The following is an 18,826-nucleotide window of genomic DNA, read 5'->3' as shown; positions in this document are numbered from 1 at the left end:
GGTTCATCAACAAGTCAGCAAGCACTGAGATGGTCTAAGGCAGTGGTTCTCAACCCTTGTCCTCAGGCCAGCATTCTTTAGATGTTCCCTCTTCTAACACACCTGGTTTAAACTAATGAGTCGTTATCAAACTCAGCAAAGACAGATAACGACCCCTTCATTTGAATCAGGTATGTTGGAAGAGGGAAACATTTAAAACATGCAGGGGCAGGGCAGGTGGGACCAGGATGGCGAACGACTGGTCTAAAGATCTTAGAAGAAACAAAGGTCCTCGGCCCATGACATGCATTGTAATGTTTTCCGAACGGGATTCTAATCACTGTTAGAAACAACGGAATGGCTTAAAGGCGAATCCGCACAAGTGGCACAAGGGTAGCTGACTTCCCATTTCAAAGAACGACATGTCAACTCCAATGAATCATGGGACTTCTTGGGACATTGGGACAACATGGGGCACAAGGTACTTTGGAGAGGATCGCAATTGGATCAAAACTGAGGAAAGAAGCAGAAGTTTCCGCCCGGTCTCGAACCAGGGACCTTTTGCATGTAAAGCGAACGTGATAACCACTAAACTACGGAAACTGCCAACTCCCGAAAGACAGAAACCCAGTGCACACACAAACACACAGTAACAAGGAAACAGAACAAGGACACACATTTATAACGTAACATGGGCATTTCGGCTCATGAACTAGTTGATACCCTGCTTCAGCAAGCTAGCAACAAAGGAGATTGTTTAAAGCAACCTTTCCCAATCCTGGACCTCAGGCCTCCCTGCCCTCCATGTTTTTGGCCTGATTGGACCCTTGCCAAGCTCTACAGAAGCCAGCGAAACGACCAAACATGTGGCACCAGGGCAGCTAACTTACCGCTTCAAAGAACGACAAACAAACTCCAATGAACTCATGACTGTCGATAATGCATCAAGTATTTACGAGATGATCGCAAGCTGATAAAAGGAAACATGTTTCCGCCCGGTCTCGAACCGGGGACCTGTCGCGTGTTAGGCGAACATGATAACCACTACACTACGGAAACTTCTTATAGGCCAGCAACAGAAACTCAGTGCACACACATACACACACACAAAACGAGGACACACCTTTACAATGTCAAATGTGCATTTTGGCTCATGAACTAGTTGATATGGTTCATCAACAAGTCAGCAAGCACTGAGATGGTCTAAGGCAGTGGTTCTTAACCCTTGTCCTCAGGCCAGCATGCTTGAGATGTTTCCCTCTTCTAACACACCTGGTTTAAACTAATGAGTCGTTATCAAACTCAGCAAAGACAGATAACGACCCCTTCATTTGAATCAGGTATGTTGGAAGAGGGAAACATTTAAAACATGCAGGGCAGGGCAGGGCAGGGCAGGTGGGACCAGGATGGCGAACGATTGGTCTAAAGGTCTTAGAAGTAACAAGGGTCCTTGGCCCATGACATGCATTGTAATGTTTACGAACAGGATTCTAATCACTGTTAGAAACAACGGAATGGCTTAAAGGCGAATCCGCACAAGTGGCACAAGGGTAGCTGACTTCCCATTTCAAAGAACGACATGTCAACTCCAATGAATCATGGGACTTCTTGGGACATTGGGACGACATGGGACACAAACTACTTTGGAGGGGATCGCAATTGGATGAAAACTGAGGAGAGAAGCAGAAGTTTCCGCCCGGTCTCGAACCAGGGACCTTTCGCGTGTAAAGCGAACGTGATAACCACTACACTACGGAAACTGCCAACTCCCGAAAGACAGAAACCCAGTGCACTCACAAACACACAGTAACAAGGAAACAGAACAAGGACACACCTTTACAATGTCAAATGGGCATTTTGGCTCATGAACTAGTTGATATGGTTCATCAACAAGTCAGCAAGCACTGAGATGGTCTAAGGCAGTGGTTCTCAACCCTTGTCCTCAGGCCAGCATTCTTTAGATGTTCCCTCTTCTAACACACCTGGTTTAAACTAATGAGTCGTTATCAAACTCAGCAAAGACAGATAACGACCCCTTCATTTGAATCAGGTATGTTGGAAGAGGGAAACATTTAAAACATGCAGGGGCAGGGCAGGTGGGACCAGGATGGCGAACGACTGGTCTAAAGATCTTAGAAGAAACAAAGGTCCTCGGCCCATGACATGCATTGTAATGTTTTCCGAACGGGATTCTAATCACTGTTAGAAACAACGGAATGGCTTAAAGGCGAATCCGCACAAGTGGCACAAGGGTAGCTGACTTCAAAGAACGACATGTCAACTCCAATGAATCATGGGACTTCTTGGGACATTGGGACAACATGGGGCACAAGGTACTTTGGAGAGGATCGCAATTGGATGAAAACTGAGGAAAGAAGCAGAAGTTTCCGCCCGGTTTCGAACCGGGGACCTTTGGCATGTAAAGCGAACGTGATAGCCACTAAACTACGGAAACTGCCAACTCCCGAAAGACAGAAACCCAGTGCACACACAAACACACAGTAACAAGGAAACAGAACAAGGACACACATTTATAACGTAACATGGGCATTTCGGCTCATGAACTAGTTGATACCCTGTTTCAGCAAGCTAGCAACAAAGGAGATTGTCTAAAGCAACCTTTCCCAATCCTGGACCTCAGGCCTCCCTGCCCTGCATGTTTTTGACCTGATTGGACCCTTGCCAAGCTCTACAGAAGCCAGCGAAACGACCAAACATGTGGCACCAGGGCAGCTAACTTACCGCTTCAAAGAACGACAAACCAACTCCAATGAACTCATGACTGTCGATAATGCATCAAGTATTTACGAGATGATCGCAAGCTGATAAAAGGAAACATGTTTCCGCCCGGTCTCGAACCGGGGACCTTTCGCGTGTTAGGCGAACATGATAACCACTACAGTACGGAAACATCTTATAGGCTAGCAACAGAAACTCAGTCCACACACACACACGCACACACAAAACGAGGACACACCTTTACAATGTCAAATGTGCATTTTGGCTATTGAACTAGTTGATATGGTTCATCAACAAGTCAGCAAGCACTGAGATGGTCTAAGGCAGTGGTTCTTAACCCTTGTCCTCAGGCCAGCATGCGTGAGATGTTTCCCTCTTCTAACACACCTGGTTTAAACTAATGAGTCGTTATCAAACTCAGCAAAGACAGATAACGACCCCTTCATTTGAATCAGGTATGTTGGAAGAGGGAAACATTTAAAACATGCAGGGCAGGGCAGGGCAGGTGGGACCAGGATGGCGAACGACTGGTCTAAAGGTCTTAGAAGTAACAAGGGTCCTTGGCCCATGACATGCATTGTAATGTTTACGAACGGGATTCTAATCACTGTTAGAAACAACGGAAAGGCTTAAAGGCGAATCCACACAAGTTGCACAAGGGTAGCTGACTTCCCATTTCAAAGAACGACATGTCAACTCCAATGAATCATGGGACTTCTTGGGACATTGGGACGACATGGGACACAAACTACTTTGGAGGGGATCGCAATTGGATGAAAACTGAGGAGAGAAGCAGAAGTTTCCGCCCGGTCTCGAACCGGGGACCTTTCGCGTGTAAAGCGAACGTGATAACCACTACACTACGGAAACTGCCAACTCACGAAAGACAGAAACCCAGTGCACTCACAAACACACAGTAACAAGGAAACAGAACAAGGACACACCTTTACAATGTCAAATGGGCATTTTGGCTCATGAACTAGTTGATATGGTTCATCGACAAGTCAGCAAGCACTGAGATGGTCTAAGGCAGTGGTTCTCAACCCTTGTCCTCAGGCCAGCATGCTTTAGATGTTTCCCTCTTCTAACACACCTGGTTTAAACTAATGAGTCGTTATCAAACTCAGCAAAGACAGATAACGACCCCTTCATTTGAATCAGGTATGTTGGAAGAGGGAAACATTTAAAACATGCAGGGCAGGGCAGGGCAGGTGGGACCAGGATGGCGAACGACTGTTCTAAAGGTCTTAGAAGTAACAAGGGTCCTTGGCCCATGACATGCATTGTAATGTTTACGAACGGGATTCTAATCACTGTTAGAAACAACGGAATGGCTTAAAGGCGAATCCACACAAGTGGCACAAGGGTAGCTGACTTCCCATTTCAAAGAACGACATGTCAACTCCAATGAATCATGGGACTTCTTGGGACATTGGGACGACATGGGACACAAACTACTTTGGAGGGGATCGCAATTGGATGAAAACTGAGGAGAGAAGCAGAAGTTTCCGCCCGGTCTCGAACCGGGGACCTTTCGCGTGTAAAGCGAACGTGATAACCACTACACTACGGAAACTGCCAACTCCCGAAAGACAGAAACCCAGTGCACTCACAAACACACAGTAACAAGGAAACAGAACAAGGACACACCTTTACAATGTCAAATGGGCATTTTGGCTCATGAACTAGTTGATATGGTTCATCGACAAGTCAGCAAGCACTGAGATGGTCTAAGGCAGTGGTTCTCAACCCTTGTCCTCAGGCCAGCATGCTTTAGATGTTTCCCTCTTCTAACACACCTGGTTTAAACTAATGAGTCGTTATCAAACTCAGCAAAGACAGATAACGACCCCTTCATTTGAATCAGGTATGTTGGAAGAGGAAAACATGCAGGGGCAGGGCAGGTGGGACCAGGATGGCGAACGACTGGTCTAAAGGTCTTAGAAGTAACAAAGGTCCTCGGCCCATGACATGCATTGTAATGTTTACGAACGGGATTCTAATCACTGTTAGAAACAACGGAATGGCTTAAAGGCGAATCCGCACAAGTGGCACAAGGGTAGCTGACTTCAAAGAACGACATGTCAACTCCAATGAATCATGGGACTTCTTGGGACAACATGGGGCACAAGGTACTTTGGAGAGGATTTGCAATTGGATGAAAATTGAGGAAAAAAGCAGAAGTTTCCGCCCGGTCACGAACCGGGGACCTTTGGCATGTAAAGCGAACGTGATAGCCACTAAACTACGGAAACTGCCAACTCCCGAAAGACAGAAACCCAGTGCACACACAAACACACAGTAACAAGGAAACAGAACAAGGACACACATTTATAACGTAACATGGGAATTTCGGCTCATGAACTAGTTGATACCCTGTTTCAGCAAGCTAGCAACAAAGGAGATTGTCTAAAGCAACCTTTCCCAATCCTGGACCTCAGGCCTCCCTGCCCTGCATGTTTTTGACCTGATTGGACCCTTGCCAAGCTCTACAGAAGCCAGCGAAACGACCAAACATGTGGCACCAGGGCAGCTAACTTACCGCTTCAAAGAACGACAAACCAACTCCAATGAACTCGTGAATGTCGATAATGCATCAAGTATTTACGAGATGATCGCAAGCTGATAAAAGGAAACATGTTTCCGCCCGGTCTCGAACCGGGGACCTTTCGCGTGTTAGGCGAACGTGATAACCACTACACTACGGAAACTTCTTATAGGCCAGCAACAGAAACTCAGTCCACACACACACACGCACACACAAAACGAGGACACACCTTTACAATGTCAAATGTGCATTTTGGCTATTGAACTAGTTGATATGGTTCATCAACAAGTCAGCAAGCACTGAGATGGTCTAAGGCAGTGGTTCTTAACCCTTGTCCTCAGGCCAGCATGCGTGAGATGTTTCCCTCTTCTAACACACCTGGTTTAAACTAATGAGTCGTTATCAAACTCAGCAAAGACAGATAACGACCCCTTCATTTGAATCAGGTATGTTGGAAGAGGGAAACATTTAAAACATGCAGGGCAGGGCAGGGCAGGTGGGACCAGGATGGCGAACGACTGGTCTAAAGGTCTTAGAAGTAACAAGGGTCCTTGGCCCATGACATATATTGTAATGTTTACGAACGGGATTCTAATCACTGTTAGAAACAACGGAATGGCTTAAAGGCGAATCCACACAAGTGGCACAAGGGTAGCTGACTTCCCATTTCAAAGAACGACATGTCAACTCCAATGAATCATGGGACTTCTTGGGACATTGGGACGACATGGGACACAAACTACTTTGGAGGGGATCGCAATTGGATGAAAACTGAGGAGAGAAGCAGAAGTTTCCGCCCGGTCTCGAACCAGGGACCTTTCGCGTGTAAAGCGAACGTGATAACCACTACACTACGGAAACTGCCAACTCCCGAAAGACAGAAACCCAGTGCACTCACAAACACACAGTAACAAGGAAACAGAACAAGGACACACCTTTACAATGTCAAATGGGCATTTTGGCTCATGAACTAGTTGATATGGTTCATCAACAAGTCAGCAAGCACTGAGATGGTCTAAGGCAGTGGTTCTCAACCCTTGTCCTCAGGCCAGCATTCTTTAGATGTTCCCTCTTCTAACACACCTGGTTTAAACTAATGAGTCGTTATCAAACTCAGCAAAGACAGATAACGACCCCTTCATTTGAATCAGGTATGTTGGAAGAGGGAAACATTTAAAACATGCAGGGGCAGGGCAGGTGGGACCAGGATGGCGAACGACTGGTCTAAAGATCTTAGAAGAAACAAAGGTCCTCGGCCCATGACATGCATTGTAATGTTTTCCGAACGGGATTCTAATCACTGTTAGAAACAACGGAATGGCTTAAAGGCGAATCCGCACAAGTGGCACAAGGGTAGCTGACTTCAAAGAACGACATGTCAACTCCAATGAATCATGGGACTTCTTGGGACATTGGGACAACATGGGGCACAAGGTACTTTGGAGAGGATCGCAATTGGATGAAAACTGAGGAAAGAAGCAGAAGTTTCCGCCCGGTTTCGAACCGGGGACCTTTGGCGTGTAAAGCGAACGTGATAGCGACTAAACTACGGAAACTGCCAACTCCCGAAAGACAGAAACCCAGTGCACACACAAACACACAGTAACAAGGAAACAGAACAAGGACACACATTTATAACGTAACATGGGCATTTCGGCTCATGAACTAGTTGATACCCTGTTTCAGCAAGCTAGCAACAAAGGAGATTGTCTAAAGCAACCTTTCCCAATCCTGGACCTCAGGCCTCCCTGCCCTGCATGTTTTTGGCCTGATTGGACCCTTGCCAAGCTCTACAGAAGCCAGCGAAACGACCAAACATGTGGCACCAGGGCAGCTAACTTACCGCTTCAAAGAACGACAAACCAACTCCAATGAACTCATGACTGTCGATAATGCATCAAGTATTTACGAGATGATCGCAAGCTGATAAAAGGAAACATGTTTCCGCCCGGTCTCGAACCGGGGACCTTTCGCGTGTTAGGCGAACGTGATAACCACTACACTACGGAAACTTCTTATAGGCCAGCAACAGAAACTCAGTGCACACACATACACACACACAAAACGCGGGCACACCTTTACAATGTCAAATGTGCATTTTGGCTCATGAACTAGTTGATATGGTTCATCAACAAGTCAGCAAGCACTGAGATGGTCTAAGGCAGTGGTTCTTAACCCTTGTCCTCAGGCCAGCATGCTTGAGATGTTTCCCTCTTCTAACACACCTGGTTTAAACTAATGAGTCGTTATCAAACTCAGCAAAGACAGATAACGACCCCTTCATTTGAATCAGGTATGTTGGAAGAGGGAAACATTTAAAACATGCAGGGCAGGGCAGGTGGGACCAGGATGGTGAACGATTGGTCTAAAGATCTTAGAAGTAACAAGGGTCCTTGGCCCATGACATGCATTGTAATGTTTACGAACAGGATTCTAATCACTGTTAGAAACAACGGAATGGCTTAAAGGCGATTCCGCACAAGTGGCACAAGGGTAGCTGACTTCCCATTTCAAAGAACGACATGTCAACTCCAATGAATCATGGGACTTCTTGGGACATTGGGACGACATGGGACACAAACTACTTTGGAGGGGATCGCAATTGGATGAAAACTGAGGAGAGAAGCAGAAGTTTCCGCCCGGTCTCGAACCGGGGACCTTTCGCGTGTAAAGCGAACGTGATAACCACTACACTACGGAAACTGCCAACTCCCGAAAGACAGAAACCCAGTGCACTCACAAACACACAGTAACAAGGAAACAGAACAAGGACACACCTTTACAATGTCAAATGGGCATTTTGGCTCATGAACTAGTTGATATGGTTCATCGACAAGTCAGCAAGCACTGAGATGGTCTAAGGCAGTGGTTCTCAACCCTTGTCCTCAGGCCAGCATGCTTTAGATGTTTCCCTCTTCTAACACACCTGGTTTAAACTAATGAGTCGTTATCAAACTCAGCAAAGACAGATAACGACCCCTTCATTTGAATCAGGTATGTTGGAAGAGGAAAACATGCAGGGGCAGGGCAGGTGGGACCAGGATGGCGAACGACTGGTCTAAAGGTCTTAGAAGTAACAAAGGTCCTCGGCCCATGACATGCATTGTAATGTTTACGAACGGGATTCTAATCACTGTTAGAAACAACGGAATGGCTTAAAGGCGAATCCGCACAAGTGGCACAAGGGTAGCTGACTTCAAAGAACGACATGTCAACTCCAATGAATCATGGGACTTCTTGGGACAACATGGGGCACAAGGTACTTTGGAGAGGATCGCAATTGGATGAAAATTGAGGAAAAAAGCAGAAGTTTCCGCCCGGTCACGAACCGGGGACCTTTGGCATGTAAAGCGAACGTGATAGCCACTAAACTACGGAAACTGCCAACTCCCGAAAGACAGAAACCCAGTGCACACACAAACACACAGTAACAAGGAAACAGAACAAGGACACACATTTATAACGTAACATGGGAATTTCGGCTCATGAACTAGTTGATACCCTGTTTCAGCAAGCTAGCAACAAAGGAGATTGTCTAAAGCAACCTTTCCCAATCCTGGACCTCAGGCCTCCCTGCCCTGCATGTTTTTGACCTGATTGGACCCTTGCCAAGCTCTACAGAAGCCAGCGAAACGACCAAACATGTGGCACCAGGGCAGCTAACTAACCGCTTCAAAGAACGACAAACCAACTCCAATGAACTCGTGAATGTCGATAATGCATCAAGTATTTACGAGATGATCGCAAGCTGATAAAAGGAAACATGTTTCCGCCCGGTCTCGAACCGGGGACCTTTCGCGTGTTAGGCGAACGTGATAACCACTACACTACGGAAACTTCTTATAGGCCAGCAACAGAAACTCAGTCCACACACACACACGCACACACAAAACGAGGACACACCTTTACAATGTCAAATGTGCATTTTGGCTATTGAACTAGTTGATATGGTTCATCAACAAGTCAGCAAGCACTGAGATGGTCTAAGGCAGTGGTTCTTAACCCTTGTCCTCAGGCCAGCATGCGTGAGATGTTTCCCTCTTCTAACACACCTGGTTTAAACTAATGAGTCGTTATCAAACTCAGCAAAGACAGATAACGACCCCTTCATTTGAATCAGGTATGTTGGAAGAGGGAAACATTTAAAACATGCAGGGCAGGGCAGGGCAGGTGGGACCAGGATGGCGAACGACTGGTCTAAAGGTCTTAGAAGTAACAAGGGTCCTTGGCCCATGACATGCATTGTAATGTTTACGAACGGGATTCTAATCACTGTTAGAAACAACGGAATGGCTTAAAGGCGAATCCACACAAGTGGCACAAGGGTAGCTGACTTCCCATTTCAAAGAACGACATGTCAACTCCAATGAATCATGGGACTTCTTGGGACATTGGGACGACATGGGACACAAACTACTTTGGAGGGGATCGCAATTGGATGAAAACTGAGGAGAGAAGCAGAAGTTTCCGCCCGGTCTCGAACCAGGGACCTTTCGCGTGTAAAGCGAACGTGATAACCACTACACTACGGAAACTGCCAACTCCCGAAAGACAGAAACCCAGTGCACTCACAAACACACAGTAACAAGGAAACAGAACAAGGACACACCTTTACAATGTCAAATGGGCATTTTGGCTCATGAACTAGTTGATATGGTTCATCAACAAGTCAGCAAGCACTGAGATGGTCTAAGGCAGTGGTTCTCAACCCTTGTCCTCAGGCCAGCATTCTTTAGATGTTCCCTCTTCTAACACACCTGGTTTAAACTAATGAGTCGTTATCAAACTCAGCAAAGACAGATAACGACCCCTTCATTTGAATCAGGTATGTTGGAAGAGGGAAACATTTAAAACATGCAGGGGCAGGGCAGGTGGGACCAGGATGGCGAACGACTGGTCTAAAGATCTTAGAAGAAACAAAGGTCCTCGGCCCATGACATGCATTGTAATGTTTTCCGAACGGGATTCTAATCACTGTTAGAAACAACGGAATGGCTTAAAGGCGAATCCGCACAAGTGGCACAAGGGTAGCTGACTTCAAAGAACGACATGTCAACTCCAATGAATCATGGGACTTCTTGGGACATTGGGACAACATTGGGCACAAGGTACTTTGGAGAGGATCGCAATTGGATGAAAACTGAGGAAAGAAGCAGAAGTTTCCGCCCGGTTTCGAACCGGGGACCTTTGGCGTGTAAAGCGAACGTGATAGCGACTAAACTACGGAAACTGCCAACTCCCGAAAGACAGAAACCCAGTGCACACACAAACACACAGTAACAAGGAAACAGAACAAGGACACACATTTATAACGTAACATGGGCATTTCGGCTCATGAACTAGTTGATACCCTGTTTCAGCAAGCTAGCAACAAAGGAGATTGTCTAAAGCAACCTTTCCCAATCCTGGACCTCAGGCCTCCCTGCCCTGCATGTTTTTGGCCTGATTGGACCCTTGCCAAGCTCTACAGAAGCCAGCGAAACGACCAAACATGTGGCACCAGGGCAGCTAACTTACCGCTTCAAAGAACGACAAACCAACTCCAATGAACTCATGACTGTCGATAATGCATCAAGTATTTACGAGATGATCGCAAGCTGATAAAAGGAAACATGTTTCCGCCCGGTCTCGAACCGGGGACCTTTCGCGTGTTAGGCGAACGTGATAACCACTACACTACGGAAACTTCTTATAGGCCAGCAACAGAAACTCAGTGCACACACATACACACACACAAAACGCGGGCACACCTTTACAATGTCAAATGTGCATTTTGGCTCATGAACTAGTTGATATGGTTCATCAACAAGTCAGCAAGCACTGAGATGGTCTAAGGCAGTGGTTCTTAACCCTTGTCCTCAGGCCAGCATGCTTGAGATGTTTCCCTCTTCTAACACACCTGGTTTAAACTAATGAGTCGTTATCAAACTCAGCAAAGACAGATAACGACCCCTTCATTTGAATCAGGTATGTTGGAAGAGGGAAACATTTAAAACATGCAGGGCAGGGCAGGTGGGACCAGGATGGTGAACGATTGGTCTAAAGATCTTAGAAGTAACAAGGGTCCTTGGCCCATGACATGCATTGTAATGTTTACGAACAGGATTCTAATCACTGTTAGAAACAACGGAATGGCTTAAAGGCGATTCCGCACAAGTGGCACAAGGGTAGCTGACTTCCCATTTCAAAGAACGACATGTCAACTCCAATGAATCATGGGACTTCTTGGGACATTGGGACGACATGGGACACAAACTACTTTGGAGGGGATCGCAATTGGATGAAAACTGAGGAGAGAAGCAGAAGTTTCCGCCCGGTCTCGAACCGGGGACCTTTCGCGTGTAAAGCGAACGTGATAACCACTACACTACGGAAACTGCCAACTCCCGAAAGACAGAAACCCAGTGCACTCACAAACACACAGTAACAAGGAAACAGAACAAGGACACACCTTTACAATGTCAAATGGGCATTTTGGCTCATGAACTAGTTGATATGGTTCATCAACAAGTCAGCAAGCACTGAGATGGTCTAAGGCAGTGGTTCTCAACCCTTGTCCTCAGGCCAGCATGCTTTAGATGTTTCCCTCTTCTAACACACCTGGTTTAAACTAATGAGTCGTTATCAAACTCAGCAAAGACAGATAACGACCCCTTCATTTGAATCAGGTATGTTGGAAGAGGGAAACATTTAAAACATGCAGGGCAGGGCAGGGCAGGTGGGACCAGGATGGCGAACGACTGGTCTAAAGATCTTAGAAGAAACAAAGGTCCTCGGCCCATGACATGCATTGTAATGTTTTCCGAACGGGATTCTAATCACTGTTAGAAACAACGGAATGGCTTAAAAGCGAATCCGCACAAGTGGCACAAGGGTAGCTGACTTCCCATTTCAAAGAACGACATGTCAACTCCAATGAATCATGGGACTTCTTGGGACATTGGGACAACATGGGGCACGAGGTACTTTGGAGAGGATCGCAATTGGATCAAAACTGAGGAAAGAAGAAGAAGTTTCCGCCCGGTCTCGAACCAGGGACCTTTTGCATGTAAAGCGAACGTGATAACCACTAAACTACGGAAACTGCCAACTCCCAAAAGACAGAAACCCAGTGCACACACAAACACACAGTAACAAGGAAACAGAACAAGGACACACATTTATAACGTAACATGGGCATTTCGGCTCATGAACTAGTTGATACCCTGCTTCAGCAAGCTAGCAACAAAGGAGATTGTTTAAAGCAACCTTTCCCAATCCTGGACCTCAGGCCTCCCTGCCCTCCATGTTTTTGGCCTGATTGGATCCTTGCCAAGCTCTACAGAAGCCAGCGAAACGACCAAACATGTGGCACCAGGGCAGCTAACTTACCGTTTCAAAGAACGACAAACCAACTCCAATGAACTCATGACTGTCGATAATGCATCAAGTATTTACGAGATGATCGCAAGCTGATAAAAGGAAACATGTTTCCGCCCGGTCTCGAACCGGGGACCTGTCGCGTGTTAGGCGAACGTGATAACCACTACACTACGGAAACTTCTTATAGGCCAGCAACAGAAACTCAGTGCACACACATACACACACACAAAACGAGGACACACCTTTACAATGTCAAATGTGCATTTTGGCTCATGAACTAGTTGATATGGTTCATCAACAAGTCAGCAAGCACTGAGATGGTCTAAGGCAGTGGTTCTTAACCCTTGTCCTCAGGCCAGCATGCTTGAGATGTTTCCCTCTTCTAACACACCTGGTTTAAACTAATGAGTCGTTATCAAACTCAGCAAAGACAGATAACGACCCCTTCATTTGAATCAGGTATGTTGGAAGAGGGAAACATTTAAAACATGCAGGGCAGGGCAGGTGGGACCAGGATGGCGAACGATTGGTCTAAAGGTCTTAGAAGTAACAAGGGTCCTTGGCCCATGACATGCATTGTAATGTTTACGAACAGGATTCTAATCACTGTTAGAAACAACGGAATGGCTTAAAGGCGAATCCGCACAAGTGGCACAAGGGTAGCTGACTTCCCATTTCAAAGAACGACATGTCAACTCCAATGAATCATGGGACTTCTTGGGACATTGGGACGACATGGGACACAAACTACTTTGGAGGGGATCGCAATTGGATGAAAACTGAGGAGAGAAGCAGAAGTTTCCGCCCGGTCTCGAACCGGGGACCTTTCGCCTGTAAAGCGAACGTGATAACCACTACACTACGGAAACTGCCAATTCACGAAAGACAGAAACCCAGTGCACTCACAAACACACAGTAACAAGGAAACAGAACAAGGACACACATTTATAACGTAACATGGGCATTTCGGCTCATGAACTAGTTGATACCCTGCTTCAGCAAGCTAGCAACAAAGGAGATTGTCTAAAGCAACCTTTCCCAATCCTGGACCTCAGGCCTCCCTGCCCTGCATGTTTTTGGCCTGATTGGACCCTTGCCAAGCTCTACAGAAGCCAGCGAAACGACCAAACATGTGGCACCAGGGCAGCTAACTTACCGCTTCAAAGAACGACAAACCAACTCCAATGAACTCATGACTGTCGATAATGCATCAAGTATTTACGAGATGATCGCAAGCTGATAAAAGGAAACATGTTTCCGCCCGGTCTCGAACCGGGGACCTTTCGCGTGTTAGGCGAACGTGATAACCACTACACTACGGAAACTTCTTATAGGCCAGCAACAGAAACTCAGTGCACACACATACACACACACAAAACGCGGGCACACCTTTACAATGTCAAATGTGCATTTTGGCTCATGAACTAGTTGATATGGTTCATCAACAAGTCAGCAAGCACTGAGATGGTCTAAGGCAGTGGTTCTTAACCCTTGTCCTCAGGCCAGCATGCTTGAGATGTTTCCCTCTTCTAACACACCTGGTTTAAACTAATGAGTCGTTATCAAACTCAGCAAAGACAGATAACGACCCCTTCATTTGAATCAGGTATGTTGGAAGAGGGAAACATTTAAAACATGCAGGGCAGGGCAGGTGGGACCAGGATGGCGAACGATTGGTCTAAAGGTCTTAGAAGTAACAAGGGTCCTTGGCCCATGACATGCATTGTAATGTTTACGAACAGGATTCTAATCACTGTTAGAAACAACGGAATGGCTTAAAGGCGAATCCGCACAAGTGGCACAAGGGTAGCTGACTTCCCATTTCAAAGAACGACATGTCAACTCCAATGAATCATGGGACTTCTTGGGACATTGGGACGACATGGGACACAAACTACTTTGGAGGGGATCGCAATTGGATGAAAACTGAGGAGAGAAGCAGAAGTTTCCGCCCGGTCTCGAACCGGGGACCTTTCGCGCGTAAAGCAAACGTGATAACCACTACACTACGGAAACTGCCAACTCACGAAAGACAGAAACCCAGTGCACTCACAAACACACATTAACAAGGAAACAGAACAAGGACACACCTTTACAATGTCAAATAGGCATTTTGGCTCATGAACTAGTTGATATGGTTCATCGACAAGTCAGCAAGCACTGAGATGGTCTAAGGCAGTGGTTCTCAACCCTTGTCCTCAGGCCAGCATGCTTTAGATGTTTCCCTCTTCTAACACACCTGGTTTAAACTAATGAGTCGTTATCAAACTCAGCAAAGACAGATAACGACCCCTTCATTTGAATCAGGTATGTTGGAAGAGGGAAACATTTAAAACATGCAGGGGCAGGGCAGGTGGGACCAGGATGGCGAACGACTGGTCTAAAGATCTTAGAAGAAACAAAGGTCCTCGGCCCATGACATGCATTGTAATGTTTTCCGAACGGGATTCTAATCACTGTTAGAAACAACGGAATGGCTTAAAGGCGAATCCGCACAAGTGGCACAAGGGTAGCTGACTTCAAAGAACGACATGTCAACTACGGACAAACGGTTGTTCTCTGTCTCAATGACCCGATTCAGTCTCAATGACATCACGCATATGCTTCTGCCTGTCAGCCAGTTGGTTCCGGCGTCACATGGCCTTCTTTGGGCTAATCCTGCCGGTCCTGCCGTTTCCACCAATGGGTGAGCCGGGTTGTCTCAATTTTTTTGTGGTCTGTCTCAATTTTTTGTAAATTTTGTGCCAATCGGGGCTCGCCGATACGCATATTAAGCGGGGCGGCCATTGCGAATAAATTCTCTGCTTGCATGGAAAAAGACTGCACGTCAAAGTATACCGTGAGTGCTCTCTCCTTCGATCCTTTGTTTTGAAATGATTTGTCACAACGGTTAACATTGTGGTCGTCTTGTCGAGCTGTGGCGTGAGTTTGAGCCGTTAAATGTGTTCGGATGTTTAGTTTTAAGCGACCGAACGTGGTCCGCGCAAGGTTTGTAGTGGCGAGCCGTCTGGTGTGCCTTAGAGACGTTTTAGCCCGCGACTTGGAGAGCTGATTCTGAGTGAAAAATGTCACCGAAAAAACGAATGAACCGTGGTGCCTTGTCGAGAAAGCGATTTGGAGTCGAACCGTCGTCTCGGATTTTTGATTGGGGTCTCGAAAGTCTTATAATTTTAGCCAGTTCGGGTCGCCCCCCCCTCCCCGGTCTCAGGCGGCAGCCATGCTAGCGAGCGTCTACTGGTAGTATTTTCCTAATTTTGTAGCTCGGTCAATTGTACGCTAAAAAACAAGAGGAGGGCAGTTTTGAGAAGCTACGACGACTGTGACTACGGCCAGGGGGTTATATTTTAATGTGGGTTGCTGTAAAAACTTTAAACGATGGTGCTACGCTAGGGCCCCGCCGTTCTCCGTTGTGATTGCGGCAGCCGTTTCGCCTCCGCGGCCGATGAGTATTTTCCTAATTTCGTACCGGGATCAATTTTGCACCAAAAATCCAAAGGGGGGCAGTGATTTAAAGGTACGGCGATTGCGAAGACGGCCACGGGGTCGGATTTTAATCTAGGTCGCTGTCAAACTCGTCGTTTGCGTGCAAAGCGAGCCCCCCCCCCCCCCTATATCGCATTGACTTTTCTTTTCTGGCGTCACTCTGTCCCTTTAACGAGCGTGGGTGCGCAGTGAAACCCGTTTACTGTCCATTGGAGCTACGACAGCCGGCTAGATGACCCTATTCGAGACTTTTGAAGTTCGACACTCTAACCTAGGAGCGGGATTCGAACCGGCGACCTTGGGATCGACAGGGGCAAAAGGTGACATTTTGATTGACGGCTGAAAAAGGTTCACTGTGTTTTTGTCTCTTCTAGATGGAAAAACCCATTTGGATTCGAGTTAAAGTATCGCTGCTGCATTTCACAGTCCAAACTGTAGTTTGTATCACGTGTAGATGGGGAAAAGCTTCATTTTCCACCACTGACAATGACCCTTTCTTCACTTTTACAGGTCTGGCCGGTCATGCAGAGTGCCACAGAGGATGCAGAGTGCCACAGAGGATGCAGAGTGCCACAGAGGATGCAGAGTGCCACAGAGGATGCAGCGTGCCACGGGTGGATGCCGAGAGCAACACAGACCCCTTGCTGAACTACCCCTCTCTAGCTGGACAGCTTCTCTTCAGCCCTGACCCCCGTATCTAAGAGGACAGCTTCATCCACCTGCCCTGCCCTGCCCTGCCCTGCCTTGCCTGCTCGAGGCGGAGGAAGCTCGACGTGGATGGTGTGGTCCACGTCCTCCCCCGCCTCTTCGACGCACTCGTCCTCCGTCTCGATGTCTTGGAAGGCGGCCTCCTCGTCCGGAACGTCAGGGTCCGCGCGCGCTGGTGTCCTGCAGCACTCTGCCTGTCTGTCTGACTCTGGGAGTACAGGTACTCCACCCCCCCCTGAGATGGACCCCCTCGTTCCACCGTTCCGTCCGGGAGGAACGCCTGAAAATGGAGGGCGTTTGCTCTCCTTCCTGAGATGGACCCCCTCGTTCCACCAGTCCGTCCGGGAGGAACGCCTGAAAATGCAGGGCGTTTGCTCTCCTTCCTGAGATGGACCCAAACACAGAGGTGACCCTGGCCTTCGCCTCGTACGTCCACGCTGTACACGGTCAGCGGCCAGACGAAGCGGCGGGACACGGGACACAGCCGCTTCGGCTCCACAACCTTTTGCTCCCGGTCTTCCGGAGGGAAGAGCGTCGAGGCTTGGCTGGCGGAGCAGAGAGACGCTGCTCCCGAGGGGGCGAAGTGACAGTGACACTGTGTGCCTCTCCCGGGGAGAGCCTTGGACGTTTTGTACACGGTTCCCTTTTTGTTTGATTTATTGCTTTGGTTTCTGCTTTTTACCTCTACGAGATCCGAGACCTTGACGAGGTGTAGAGGCTTGAGCGTGTCCGTGGACCTTTCGGACGCCGGACTAACTTCGGATCGAGAACTGTCAAGTGTACCAGACTCTGTCTCTTTAATTCCCAGCATGCAAATGTGTCAAATGTTTGCTTTTGTGACCAAACCGAAAGCTTTAAAGTCATTTTCCACCGTTTGCGCCGTGGCGTAGACGCTCGTATTGACGAGGGGGTGTTTTGCATTGGGGGATTTCTGCTTTGAACGCGTCACCGTCTGTGGGCTTTGTGAAAAACGGCGCAGTCGTTTTCGCCTCGAGCCAATCGCGTGTCCCGAAAAGAGAGAGTGTAAACTAAAACTGTGTATTGAAAGAGTGTGCTTAAGAAACTGTATTCAGAGAGTATGCTTGAGAAACTGTATTCAAAGAGTATTGGGTGAATGTGTGAACAATGGGGTAGAAAACATGCACCGCTGTTACATTGAGTTGTTGTTGTTGTTGTTGTTGAATTTGCAAAATAAATTGTCTTGAGAAACATCATTGTGACTTTTGTCCCGTTTTCACATTGGATATACAGTTATTGTTGAAAAGATTGACACGTCTTTATTGCGAATAAATAAAAATGACGCTTTTAACGTCCATCCGTTGCCTCTTGGATATTTATTACAGACAACACGACACCTTTTTGGCCAGGGGCCTGTTGCACAAAACTAGGATAAGGGATTAAGCCAGGATATCTTGGTGATCCTGGCTCAATTGATCCGTAATCCGGTTGCACTAAAGATGGATAGGGGGCAGGAGGATATGTTATGGTATAAATTACCATGGAGATTTATTCTGTGGAGCTAGCCTGCTCCAGACCAGGCTAAATTCCAGGATCTATTTAATCTCATCCCTAATGTCAGTCAGCAGTCACCACAAATGGAAACCAATAGTTATTTCACTGCTCACTATACATTGTTATCACATATAACTAGACCCACTGTCATTATTTAAACGTTTGTGATCATTAATTTCAATGATTTTGGATAAAAAATGATTTTTAGATGATGTTGCTATCATTAGATAATTTACAGTTTCCCATAGACTATAAGGCTATATATAAAATGATAGAATATTAGGGCCACAGAGGGGAAAAAAACACAAGTCATAATATTGTAACCAGTTGTTTTAAAGGAGGACAGTTGTTAAAATGACAGATGTGGGGCATTTCGTGAAATTGTACTTCAGTATGGTTTCATAAACAAAGACATGCTGATGTGCCAGAATATTAAGTATCACATTGTCATAAGTATCAAAACTGTAAAAACAATATGTAGCTTTTCTGCAGAAA

At 46.8% G+C, this 18,826-nt stretch overlaps 19 non-coding genes across 19 annotated transcripts; all 19 read right to left on the bottom strand.

Annotated features, from left to right (window-relative positions):
* Nucleotides 1–509: 509 nt before the first annotated feature.
* On the bottom strand, nucleotides 510–582 carry trnav-uac (transfer RNA valine (anticodon UAC)). The gene has a single exon. It is a non-coding gene; the product is annotated as a tRNA-Val (tRNA).
* A 383-nt stretch (nucleotides 583–965) lies between these two features.
* On the bottom strand, nucleotides 966–1,038 carry trnav-aac (transfer RNA valine (anticodon AAC)). Its single transcript has one exon. It is a non-coding gene; the product is annotated as a tRNA-Val (tRNA).
* Nucleotides 1,039–1,666: 628 nt separating this feature from the next.
* trnav-uac (transfer RNA valine (anticodon UAC)) lies at nucleotides 1,667–1,739 on the bottom strand. The gene has a single exon. It is a non-coding gene; the product is annotated as a tRNA-Val (tRNA).
* Nucleotides 1,740–2,817: 1,078 nt separating this feature from the next.
* On the bottom strand, nucleotides 2,818–2,890 carry trnav-aac (transfer RNA valine (anticodon AAC)). The gene has a single exon. It is a non-coding gene; the product is annotated as a tRNA-Val (tRNA).
* A 625-nt stretch (nucleotides 2,891–3,515) lies between these two features.
* trnav-uac (transfer RNA valine (anticodon UAC)) lies at nucleotides 3,516–3,588 on the bottom strand. Its single transcript has one exon. It is a non-coding gene; the product is annotated as a tRNA-Val (tRNA).
* A 633-nt stretch (nucleotides 3,589–4,221) lies between these two features.
* Nucleotides 4,222–4,294, bottom strand: trnav-uac (transfer RNA valine (anticodon UAC)). Its single transcript has one exon. It is a non-coding gene; the product is annotated as a tRNA-Val (tRNA).
* Nucleotides 4,295–5,356: 1,062 nt separating this feature from the next.
* Nucleotides 5,357–5,429, bottom strand: trnav-aac (transfer RNA valine (anticodon AAC)). The gene has a single exon. It is a non-coding gene; the product is annotated as a tRNA-Val (tRNA).
* A 625-nt stretch (nucleotides 5,430–6,054) lies between these two features.
* trnav-uac (transfer RNA valine (anticodon UAC)) lies at nucleotides 6,055–6,127 on the bottom strand. Its single transcript has one exon. It is a non-coding gene; the product is annotated as a tRNA-Val (tRNA).
* Nucleotides 6,128–7,205: 1,078 nt separating this feature from the next.
* On the bottom strand, nucleotides 7,206–7,278 carry trnav-aac (transfer RNA valine (anticodon AAC)). The gene has a single exon. It is a non-coding gene; the product is annotated as a tRNA-Val (tRNA).
* Nucleotides 7,279–7,896: 618 nt separating this feature from the next.
* trnav-uac (transfer RNA valine (anticodon UAC)) lies at nucleotides 7,897–7,969 on the bottom strand. Its single transcript has one exon. It is a non-coding gene; the product is annotated as a tRNA-Val (tRNA).
* A 1,061-nt stretch (nucleotides 7,970–9,030) lies between these two features.
* Nucleotides 9,031–9,103, bottom strand: trnav-aac (transfer RNA valine (anticodon AAC)). Its single transcript has one exon. It is a non-coding gene; the product is annotated as a tRNA-Val (tRNA).
* A 625-nt stretch (nucleotides 9,104–9,728) lies between these two features.
* Nucleotides 9,729–9,801, bottom strand: trnav-uac (transfer RNA valine (anticodon UAC)). The gene has a single exon. It is a non-coding gene; the product is annotated as a tRNA-Val (tRNA).
* A 1,078-nt stretch (nucleotides 9,802–10,879) lies between these two features.
* On the bottom strand, nucleotides 10,880–10,952 carry trnav-aac (transfer RNA valine (anticodon AAC)). Its single transcript has one exon. It is a non-coding gene; the product is annotated as a tRNA-Val (tRNA).
* A 618-nt stretch (nucleotides 10,953–11,570) lies between these two features.
* Nucleotides 11,571–11,643, bottom strand: trnav-uac (transfer RNA valine (anticodon UAC)). The gene has a single exon. It is a non-coding gene; the product is annotated as a tRNA-Val (tRNA).
* Nucleotides 11,644–12,277: 634 nt separating this feature from the next.
* trnav-uac (transfer RNA valine (anticodon UAC)) lies at nucleotides 12,278–12,350 on the bottom strand. Its single transcript has one exon. It is a non-coding gene; the product is annotated as a tRNA-Val (tRNA).
* A 383-nt stretch (nucleotides 12,351–12,733) lies between these two features.
* Nucleotides 12,734–12,806, bottom strand: trnav-aac (transfer RNA valine (anticodon AAC)). Its single transcript has one exon. It is a non-coding gene; the product is annotated as a tRNA-Val (tRNA).
* Nucleotides 12,807–13,424: 618 nt separating this feature from the next.
* Nucleotides 13,425–13,497, bottom strand: trnav-uac (transfer RNA valine (anticodon UAC)). Its single transcript has one exon. It is a non-coding gene; the product is annotated as a tRNA-Val (tRNA).
* Nucleotides 13,498–13,880: 383 nt separating this feature from the next.
* Nucleotides 13,881–13,953, bottom strand: trnav-aac (transfer RNA valine (anticodon AAC)). The gene has a single exon. It is a non-coding gene; the product is annotated as a tRNA-Val (tRNA).
* Nucleotides 13,954–14,571: 618 nt separating this feature from the next.
* Nucleotides 14,572–14,644, bottom strand: trnav-uac (transfer RNA valine (anticodon UAC)). Its single transcript has one exon. It is a non-coding gene; the product is annotated as a tRNA-Val (tRNA).
* Between the last annotated feature and the right edge of the window lie 4,182 nt (nucleotides 14,645–18,826).

Source organism: Osmerus eperlanus, chromosome 1 (assembly GCF_963692335.1).
Source record: "Osmerus eperlanus chromosome 1, fOsmEpe2.1, whole genome shotgun sequence".
In the NCBI taxonomy this organism is placed as follows: domain Eukaryota; kingdom Metazoa; phylum Chordata; class Actinopteri; order Osmeriformes; family Osmeridae; genus Osmerus; species Osmerus eperlanus.
The sequence above is the reverse complement of the archived record's forward strand: the minus strand, read 5'-3'. Positions and strand labels throughout refer to the sequence as shown.